Consider the following 10,000-nt stretch of genomic DNA (forward strand, 5'->3'; position numbering starts at 1 on the left):
AGGGTCGATGTGGACGCAAGGAAAGACAGGTGGGAAAAGTGTAAAAGTGCAGACTCGGTGGACTGAGAAGGATTCCAGAGGTGAGGTCATCACTTTAGGGAGGTGTATAAAAAACCGCAACACTAACACCTTTAGTCAAGAGTCAGGGAGAGGCTGGGGTTGAGGGGGCTGTGAACCACTCAGCCACTGAAGCATATGGGCCTTTATATGTAATCTGAGTCTAAAGGGCCGTTTGTTATTACAGCTCTCTCTCTCTCTCTCTCAATCTATCTCTTTCTTTCTCTGTCACTACCCTTCTACTCTTTTTTCGTCGTGCTCACCTTATCCCTCACTCTTTCCCCGTCCCTAAGTCTGTCTGTCCCACTCCCTCACACCTCTTTGTGAGAGGTGCCCCTAATCTTGTGCCAATGTGCCACTACAGTAACACTACCCTTATCTGTCGGCAGTAACTCTGCTTATGCCCTGCTTCTCTCTCTCTCTCTCTCTCTCTCTCTCTCTCTCTCTCTCTCTCCCGCTCTTTCTCTCTTATGCCTGAAAGCCCTTATCTAGGCCCTATTGAGGGTGAATGGCTGCTTTGTTTCTCTGTTCTGGCTCTGGCTTCTCCCATCTCTTCTACCGTCTAACCCCAAAACGGGGGCGGCAGAGATGGTCAGTGGGGAGCTTTGGGGCGGTGGGGCTGGTGGGGTGTAAAGGGTCTGGCACTTTGATCCTGGTCTCCCTTTCACTCCGTTCACAGATGAGGTCACCGCTGTTCAGTTCATAAAGAAGTGGGAGCGAGAGCATTAACCTGGAACAAAAGGATTAGCGCGTGCAAACGAGCCGCCGTGTCAGGAACAGCAGGACAGGACGTGGGCTCCGGACAGCGAGTGAGCGAGCGAGGGAGAGGGAGAGAGGGGGTACACTCCCACAGTCAGGCTGCCGCACAAAGTGTGGAGGCAGTACTTAATGGAAGGAACAGAACAGGTCAGGGTGTGTGTGTGTGTGTGTGTGTGTGTGTGTGTGTGTGTGTGTGTGTGTGTGTGTGTGTGTGTGTGTGTGTGTGTGTAGTGTGTGTGTGTGAAGAAAGGCCTTCTCTTTGAGGTTGAGCTTTAAAGGGCCCTCAGATGGACACTGTCTGAAGCCACGACCAAAAGGGATCTGGAGGCCTCAGAACTTTCCCCCAGTGTGTAGACAGCTCTCTGTCTTTCTTTCTCTCTCCCTTGGCTCCTCATACTTCACCTCCCTTCTCACTGATTCACTTTAAAAAGAAGAGATGGCCATCTTCTGCCCTTGAAGTCTCCCACTGCTGTATCTATTCATCAATAAATAAAGATGTCACAAGAATGTTTCACAAGCGTAAAAAAACAACCATTAAATCTGATTATGTTGTTTCTTTAATAACATCTCTCTCTCTCTCCCTCTCTCTCTCCCTCTCTCTCTCTCTCTCTCTCTCTCTCTTATTCCTCTTTCCTCTATCTCTTCACCCCTCCCATCACAGACACATGCACACACTCTGCCACACCCTGAGTCAATTAGCCACATAATCTGCCACCCTGTCACTGTCCGCTCATGTAGAAAATGTCCACACCGGTGCCTCGTTTCCAGCGCACAGTGCCGGCTGGTCTCTGATTCATCAGCGTGAGTGACCACGGCGTCGCAGGCAATGGAGCTGCACACCGGCCGGGCCCATGTGTGCCGTCAGGGCCAAAGGTGTTGCCTTTCACTTAATTACCCAATTTAGCCATGGAGATTGGCTAGCGGCCAGCAGCCATGGGGAGCAGGAGGTGTGTGTGTGTGTGTGCGTGTGTGTGTTTGTGTGTGGGCGTCTATGTGTGTGTTTGTATGTATGTGCAGCTGTGCATTTATCTCTCTTTCTCTCTCTCTCTTTCTTCCTCTTCTCACTCTCTCTCTCTCTCTCTCTCTCTCTCTCTCTTTCTTCCTCTTCTCACTCTCTCTCTCTCTCTCTCTCTCTTTCATCCTCTTCTCACTCACTCTCTCCCTTTGCTTTCTCTTTAACACAGTGCCCACTCAGCCCAATGCAGCAGGAAGGCAGGGCTGGAGAGAGTGGGACTGGGGCAGGGAGGCATGGAGTGGGGAGTGGGGGGGGGTGGGGGCGGGGGGGGGTTAGAGGGGGGTCCTGCCACTGCCACTGCTCTCTGGGGTTTCACACGGGGATGTTAGTTTAGTGCGGATGTGGAGCAGACCTGATACCCTGCAGCTGCTTGCACTGAAGAGGTGTGACTACAGTATAATACAGTATACTGTGTGTGTGTGTGTGTGTGTGTGTGTGTGTGTGTGTGTGTGTGTGTGTGTGTGTGCGCACATGTGGGTGGCTGGAGAGGCAGGTGTGATTTTGTGCCTGTGATTGTGTGTGTGTGTGTGTGTGTGTGTGTGTGTAAGAGAGCAAATGCGATCATGCACTTGCAATGGTGAACTTCTGAACTTCTTATGCGAGTGAGCATGTGACCATATCTGTTTGTTTGTTCTTCAGTGCAAATTCAATGGCAATGTGATCTGACACCTAATATGGGATAACTCCATTGTCTTCATCATATCCTTAAATAACACTTGTTTTCCGACAAACTCTTTAAAGCAGTAATGCAGAGCATCCACAAGATCAGGGCCTATCCCCTCCAAAAAATGCCTAGTTGATGTTGCCAAGGCCCTGAATGTCCTGTTTGACTTCCTGTTTCCTGTCCTCTCTGCAATAAACACGTCCCTGATGTCACAGCAATGAGAGGCATGTCCCTGTGTTGGGTAATTACCTCAGGAATATGAACGAATAACAAAGGAGCTGCCATTTTATAACATCCTGTTTTACCAACAAAACAGAGAGGGGGGCTGAGCATTGTGGGTTGTGTCTGCAGACCCAGCGACTTCAGAAGCCATGGGCAAAAATGATATAGTCGACCTTGATCCAAAACATGTGGAGGAATAAGAAGATAGGAATTCTATACTGTCTTGCAGTGGAATTCTACACTGCTCTTCTCAAAGTTAGAGTAGCCTTGCTGTTACTCACTATCAGAAATGTCACAGCAATGCAAAACAATTCCTCAGTTCCTTTTTGAAAGCAACATAAATTCTAAACAGTTCTATTACATGTACAACGTTGTGGTGAGATCAGGCAAGCTGATACTCTGCACCAAGGTGACTAGGAACTGAGTGGATGTTGTGTTTGAGGTTGCGGTTGGAATTCTGCTCTTGAAGGGAAAAGGAGGGGAGAGGGTCATGGGTTTGGTCTGTAAACTGACTCTGCGGACAGAGTACATCGCAAAGGTCTGGGGGGGAAAAAGAAGAGGAATGAGGAAAGAAAAAAACACATTCCCCCTGAGCCCCGCTCGTCAACAGAGAGCGCTTGAGCCGACCCAGCACTGACCACAGACCCCAGCTTGTGCCGCTGTCAGCCCTTCGCTAAACACCAAAACAAGCGGACTGTTCTGTGGGCCAGGACAGTGCTTCCTCTTCATGTCCCCCACCTCCCTCCCTCGTCTTCGACACTGCTGTCCTCCTGTACCCTGAACTTAGCCAGGTTTGTTCAAGAACCAAATGAGAGGAACTTGTCTGGGACGGAGATGAAGCGGCGCAGCTGTGCCCTCCTCCCCTCTGGACAACAAGCCATAGAACACTCACACACACACACACACACACACACACACACACACACACACACACACACACACACACACACACACACACACATAAACATACACACGTAAGAGCAAAAGTTGAAAGAGCACAGTGACATACGCCCCCTCCGCAGATGCGCATAAGTGAAATGTGTGAACACAATGAAAGAGAATAACAATGAAATATGTTAATTCCCTTTTTTCGACCCTGCAGTGTGTCATGCAACGTGAAGGACATGCCAAGCACTAACTCACGGCCTCCTCGCTGCACGACTCGCTGAGACCCCTTCCCTATCTGATGAAGCTGCGAGGCCTCCATATATTTCCCTAACATAAGCAAACACATGATCCGCAGCAGAAAATATGTGAGTCACGGTTTAAATGAAGTATCGGGGGCTGCCGCAAGTCATGCATTAAATTAACTTTAAAAGGCAGGACCTTGAGAGAGGTAGGAGTCCCCGCTCCGGGGGCCACTCCGTGGCGTGCTAGGCTGAATCGGCCGAGTAAATATTTGGCTAAGTGGTCGCAGATAATGTATGCAATGCATGAATAACGCACCGTCACTCAGCACTGGCAAATAAAGACGATGATTAGCTGCCAGCACTTCGTATTAGTTACCGTGACTTTGGGAATCGGTTGTCGTGACTTCGGAAATCGGTTGCCGTGACACCCACAGCATTTCTTTTCCCCCTCACCTCAAGTTCTGCCGACAGTTTGTCTCCTTGTCAGTGCGTGTGCGGGGAAGATTACAGAGCAAGCTGTTGATGCGGTGGAGATGTAACCCTATAGCCGCCTCCATGTGCCGAGACTTTGGAGCATTGTGCTTGTGAAGCTGGTAGGGGGACGTCACGATCAGGGTTGCTGGGATTGTTTATGTCTTAGAGGGGGGGATCTGCTCCATCTGTCGCTGAAGGTCAACGCCTGCTTGGACACATGAAACCCCAGTGAGTCTGGGCCCCTGGATGCCCCCTTCCTCACAAATACACAAACTCATCCAGAGAGAGTGGGCGACAGGCTCAGTAACCCTAACCCTCAGCTGAAGGACACGGAGGGAGAGAGAGACAGACAGTCGCACAGATAAGAAAAAAAAGTGAAAACTAATAAACTGCACATAAGCAGTCAATAAAAATACAAATACACAAAATAAATATAAAGTAAATATATGTATGTTACTATTTTCATAAGTGCTAATAAATAAAATGTTTATTAAAACCTATCAGGTTATATTGTACTAGACGGAAGTGGAAAATAAAGTTCAAGTAACATCAAGCAGAATAACAACAGTCAACAACTCTGTGGTCTGGCAAAAGCAGAGAGAAAGCACAGCCAACAGATGGGAGAACAGACTGTGGACCTCTAGACAGACAGACAGACAGGGCTGGAGTAGAGCATCTGGGCCTGCAGGCCTCAGGTAGGTGGTAGGTGGTCGGAGTCAGGGTTGCGTCCTTGCTGAGCTTATCTCCTCCCGGGCTACTGACGTCAGACACTTGGCCTGGGACGGAACGTGGCCTTCTCCTCATAACCCCCACCGCCGACCTTCCGCAAGGCTACCTCCTCAATTCAGCATGTACTGTATGTGTCTGTGTGTATGTTTGTGTGTGTGTGTGTGTGTGTGCATGTGTGTGTGCAAATGCTGGATGAGGGAAATAAGATGTATGTCTGTTCTCCTCTCCTGTCAAAGAACAGTCAGGCAGACAACGCAGATTGTTGTAATCCTTGCCTTTTGTCAGTTGGTCTCTCTGTGTGTGTGTGAGTGTGTGTGTGTGTGTGTGTGTGTGTGTGTGTGTGTGTGTGTGCGTGTGTGTGTGTGTTTTGTGTTCTTGTGTAGTGGTGGGTTGGGTGGGGTGGATGTGGTTGAGAGACAGAGTGAGAGATCAGATATCAGAGATCTTGGCGATATCTGCACCATGTTTTCACGAACTAAGATGGAGGGAATGTTAAGGTGCATGGGGTCTAAGGGAGGCAGAGAGAGGAGGGGATGGGGGTGGCAATGCAGAATGTTCTGTTCCATTTTGTCTCTTAATCCCCGTCTTCTTTATTAAAGCGTCCGAGCCTTACCAGCAGAGTCTACATGTACTGAGCAAACAGTGAGGCGGAGAGGAGCGGAGAACGTCTGGAAACCAGCCAAGGTAAAGAGACGGCAGGGGTGGAGGGTGGTGGTGGGGGTGAATGTACATATGCATGTATTCAATCATTAGCAACAGGAAGAGAGTCGGAACGACGTCTTGAGAGGGATGGCCACATGCTCTCAGATACTTCAGCGACCTCCAGAGACACCACGTGGACAGGGTCACCCAGCCCATCCTTGCTGGACTTATGTCAGATCAGGTCATTAGAGGCAGGAGGTATCTCCCCTCCCTTTCAACTTGCACACACATACTGTACTTCAATACTTCCTGATTGCGCCACGCAACAGTTTTCCCACCACAGATGTGACAGACGATGAGAAAGGAGAAAAGCTGGACACGGGGTGATAAACCAAACCAAAATAACAGAAACTGCGCTACTCTGGAGAATTTCACAATGGTAAGCCCCAGTTCAGCCCCACGCCAGCAGAAATGGATTGACCCACCCACCCATAAGTCATGTCAGGAGATGACGGCAATCCTTCGGGGCCTTATTGGAAACGGTGTGTGTGTGTGTTTTCATTGCCTCCCAAGCTGAATGGACTGGCGGTAATTGCTGTCATTATTTGAGAAGGTAACACCCAATCTTGCATTCTCTGTGTCTCAGCAGAGATAGCAAAGAGTTTGATGCTGAAATTTGGACACTGTGAGCCTGGTTCCCTCACTTAAGGGAAATGCTCTGCGAGTGGTTTGGCAAGGGGCCTTCACTGGAGTCTCAGCGTACAGATCTGGGAAGATTCTGAATCCCATCTCTCTACTGTGCACTGACGTCAAACTGAGATGAGCCTTCCCGCTTTCTTGTTTCTTCTCTCTTCACCCCTTCTCCCAATCTCTCTTCCCAATCTCTCTTCCCAATCACACAAATTATTGTGTAGGAATATTTCAACATCACACAAATACCTGGGGCTTGGAATGCGGTTAGGGGGACAATCTTATCTGTCTGCCTGTCTGTAAACAAAACTCGCCTCATTTTGGGTACTTTGTGGGAGCCTCCATCTCACTTAGGCATATCATTTGAGTCGATGCAATACACACCGCCACACTCCTCTCTCATCCCAACTGGCTTTCCCTAAGTGATACTTTGATTGAATACAATAACGGGAAATGAAATGTGCACAAACATGCACACACACACACACACTCACACACACACACACAAAAACACACACCCACACACCTACACACACACACACACACACACACACAAAATACATGATTCCAATTTACGTAATGACAGGTGAGGCCTTGTGCAAGCGTGTGTCAGCATAACGTGACAACGGCCTGGGAATACATACAATAAATCTTTCTTTCTTTCCTGCATTTCTCCCTCATTCTTTTTTTCCCTCTCCCTGCCATTTTTTTCCCTTCTTCCTCACAAAGAAACTCTGACTGGTGCTCGCTCCTCCAACAGTGAGCCCCACGGCATCTGAGTGCTTGACAGCTTAGTCATGTCCCAATCATCCACACGTCTGTCCACACAAAAGCTCTTTCAGCTTCATGGAAGAGTGGGACAGCAATAGGACACCAGAACCCCATCAATGTTTGACGTCCAAGGTCTGGGGGACAGGTCCCTCTACCCCACTGCCACTCACCGCTGCCCTGGCAGACTGTTATTCCAGCACTTACTTAATAAGGCTCGGCTGATACTCTGAATAATTGCCCAATTTTGTTTGGGGCAAAATAGAGGTCAAGTAATTCCGCATGAAAACAACAAGTTCTGCAGATGTGATGTATTGACGTGTTTGATTCTTGAACCATTAAAGAAAGTAGAAATTTGTTGCCATCCATCAACACTCAACACTGAAATACAAGAAACCCAACCACAGTTTGTGTTACAGCAAAACAAACACTGACGTATCCGCCTTGACAACAGAATAAAAGTAAATTACATTTTGGCACAGCCGGCTGCTCTGTTTTTACCGCGGGCAATGGAGTTAAGGGTTGAGCGATTTAGCACGGCAGGCCCGGGCATGATGTTTCTCACACTCTCACCCAGGTTGCCAGGCTCTTTATGACAGACTATCCCAGGGACACGACAAAACCCTGACAAGGCGTAACTGTGAGCCACTGCGATGGGCCAGCTCATGATTCACGGCTCAAGACTCTTAAACTAGGGGATCTCCCCTCCACTCTCCAGCCCTGTGTGTCAGACCCCCAGAGGGGGAGGGGAAGGGGGGGCATCGCATCTAATCCCAACACATGTCCACCCAACAGCCCAGACACAGAAACCTCCTCTTGAGTGAAAAAGAACCCTAAGTGGAGGGAGGGGAGAGACTAAGAATCCTGCCAAGTGAGCAGAGTTCCCAGCTGGCAATCAGCAGCAGGATTTATTGTTTGACGTGCTGATTATTGAAAGCAGGGAATAATAAAATAATCACAGGATCGTGGATAACCATTGTGTGGCTTCTCCTCTCTTCTGTCCCTGGGCTTAGTATTTATTAAATATTTTAATCTTTGTTTGCAGATGTCTGCGTATCTCTGCTGCTCCCCCTGTCATGATAACAAGCAGACACAAAAGAATCTGATGACAGTCTTTCTTCTCTCTTTATCTTTCTTCCCTTTTGTTTTGCATTTCGGATCTGAGGGTGGGGGGGGGGGGGTAAGGGTTGGGTGGACGCAAGAAGTGGGGAAAGAGGGGGTAGGGAGGGATAGCAGCGGCTTGTTTACCGCCCGGAATCGGCCAGCAGATAACATTCTGCCCCTCCGCTTTTTGTCTCACGGTGCGCGGCCCCTCAACAACAATCTGATCGTCCGCGGATGTTTACAATCCTCCGCTGCCTTGCCCTTTCTTCTGCTTCCTGTCGCTGGCCCCCCGGTGGAAGGAACGGTGGCCATTTTGGAGTGGGCCAGCAGCACAATGGAGGGCAGCGGCAGGCAGATAATAAAAATAAGATGCGTCCACTGGGACTTATAGCCAGGCTGACGCTGGAACAGTAAAGGAAGGTGATGGGGGAGCTCTGGAGTGTGGCGTGAGGCAGCAGTGCGAGCCCTGAATCTGCCAACACCGCATCCCCTGATGCAGAAAGCACACTTTGGGCCCAAGAGAGCAGAAATAAGCCTTCATTGTCTTCTTCAGTCCAGGGGGACAGATTGTCTGTTTGAGTGGCACTTAATCTAATGTCTGACATCTATGCACCACAATGAGAACACCAGTCTCCTTGATACGCGTGGCTGATAGTCCCGAACAATTGCCCCCATTTATCCAGCATGTGTCTGTCCAATGTCCCTCTGTTTTTTCTTTCTTTTCCAAACTGTCTCTTCATTCTTTTCCCTTTACTCTCGCTACACCATGGCCCCCCTTGGCTTCGGGGGCCCCACTGTTGTTATTCTTGGGCTGAACTTGGCATGAAAATTTGATCGACAGGCTTTGTTTTCTTTTCGATTTTTTTTTTTCTTTTTTTCTCTTTCTCTTACCTTTTTTCACTCCATTCTGTCTGCTTTGCCTCTGGGTAATACAACTCAGGACCTCTAAACATTGAAAGCGAGAGGGGGTCAGGTTTGGACAGCTTTTGCATGCTGGCGTGAGTGAGTGTGTCTGAAAGTATGCATGCACACATAATGAGTTAGTGGACTGTGTCTGTGTGAGTTTCTGTCAAAGTATGTATATACAATGCATATATTTACACTTGTGCGTCCAGATTTACGCATCTGTACATGTATATGACAATGTGTGCGTGTGTGTGTGTGTGTGTGTGTGTGTGTGTGTGTGTGTGTGTGTGTGTGTGTGCGCGTGTGTGTGTGTGCATTACACATATGTGCTTGTGTCTCTGCGTTGAGTTTCAGTGGGGACCTCTCCCAAGCTCCAGACTTGCTGAAAGATGATAAACTAAACAAGAAAATTACGCCGCTCTCCGGGAGGAACCCCGTAAAAAAAAAGGAAAACACTGAAAACACCCGAGTCAGCAGAACTGAGTTGGAGGCCCGGGCCTGAGAGGCCTTCCAGCAATTACAGAATCAATTATCTCAGCGCTGCTGTCGAGCGCACACCCCCGCTGAGCCTCCCACCTAAGATGGCGGTGTGCCACAGGCGCGATAAACATCAGCTCCAGGGCCGTCAGAGTGGGGAGCGGAGCGGAGTGGCTTATTAACCGACTCATTTTAGGAAGCCAGGGCTGGAGGTCATGAAGTTTTTTTGGGGGAGAGTCGAGGGGATTTTTTTTTGTCGACTGATGCTTTCTCTCTTGAAGGCAGCAAGACACGAGCCATGAAACTGATCCAGACATTGTGTGCAGGTTCAAGCACGGCGCAAGCTTGTGCTATAGGTGTATT

General features: G+C 48.9%; 1 protein-coding gene across 1 annotated transcript in view; it reads right to left on the minus strand.

The window, feature by feature from the left end:
* Positions 1-10,000, minus strand: part of tgfbr3 (transforming growth factor, beta receptor III) — a 111,789-nt gene that overhangs the window by 66,942 nt on the left and 34,847 nt on the right. The gene's annotated exons all lie outside the window — the stretch shown is intronic.

The sequence above is a fragment of the Alosa alosa genome, chromosome 9 (assembly GCF_017589495.1).
Source record: "Alosa alosa isolate M-15738 ecotype Scorff River chromosome 9, AALO_Geno_1.1, whole genome shotgun sequence".
Classification (NCBI taxonomy): domain Eukaryota; kingdom Metazoa; phylum Chordata; class Actinopteri; order Clupeiformes; family Clupeidae; genus Alosa; species Alosa alosa.